Consider the following 488-nt stretch of genomic DNA (forward strand, 5'->3'; position numbering starts at 1 on the left):
ACAAAGAAACAAATATATAATCTAATCAATGAAGTCCTCAAAAGAAGCGTTGTTGCCAAAAAAAATATTTCTTAAATACATTATCAAAAATTATTGTGCATATCCTCCTTAGAACTCCTAACATTTGGTCTAATGTCTAACATGCCTTCATAAAGGACTTAAGGCACTTATGCATGCAATATTCTTACTATGGACACTTGTCATCATCTTAAGGCACAGTTTTATTGTACATATAAAAAAAATAAAGTCAACTCGTTAGAAAAGTAGACTATGTTAAGCTCTTAACAAAATACTGCTTTTAGCTCCAGTCAAAAAGTTAAGAGCAATTTGGCAATATTTACTGGCACCAAAAAGCACTGGTAATAGGAAGCTAATTCTTCTAGTTTTATCTTAAAAAAAAAAGATAAAGAAAGGTGGGGGGGAGGGGGAGGGGGCAAACTTGAAGATAAAGCAAGGGCATAATTTGTGTGACAATATAACAGTCTTGC

Source organism: Penaeus monodon, chromosome 15 (genome assembly GCF_015228065.2).
Source record: "Penaeus monodon isolate SGIC_2016 chromosome 15, NSTDA_Pmon_1, whole genome shotgun sequence".
In the NCBI taxonomy this organism is placed as follows: domain Eukaryota; kingdom Metazoa; phylum Arthropoda; class Malacostraca; order Decapoda; family Penaeidae; genus Penaeus; species Penaeus monodon.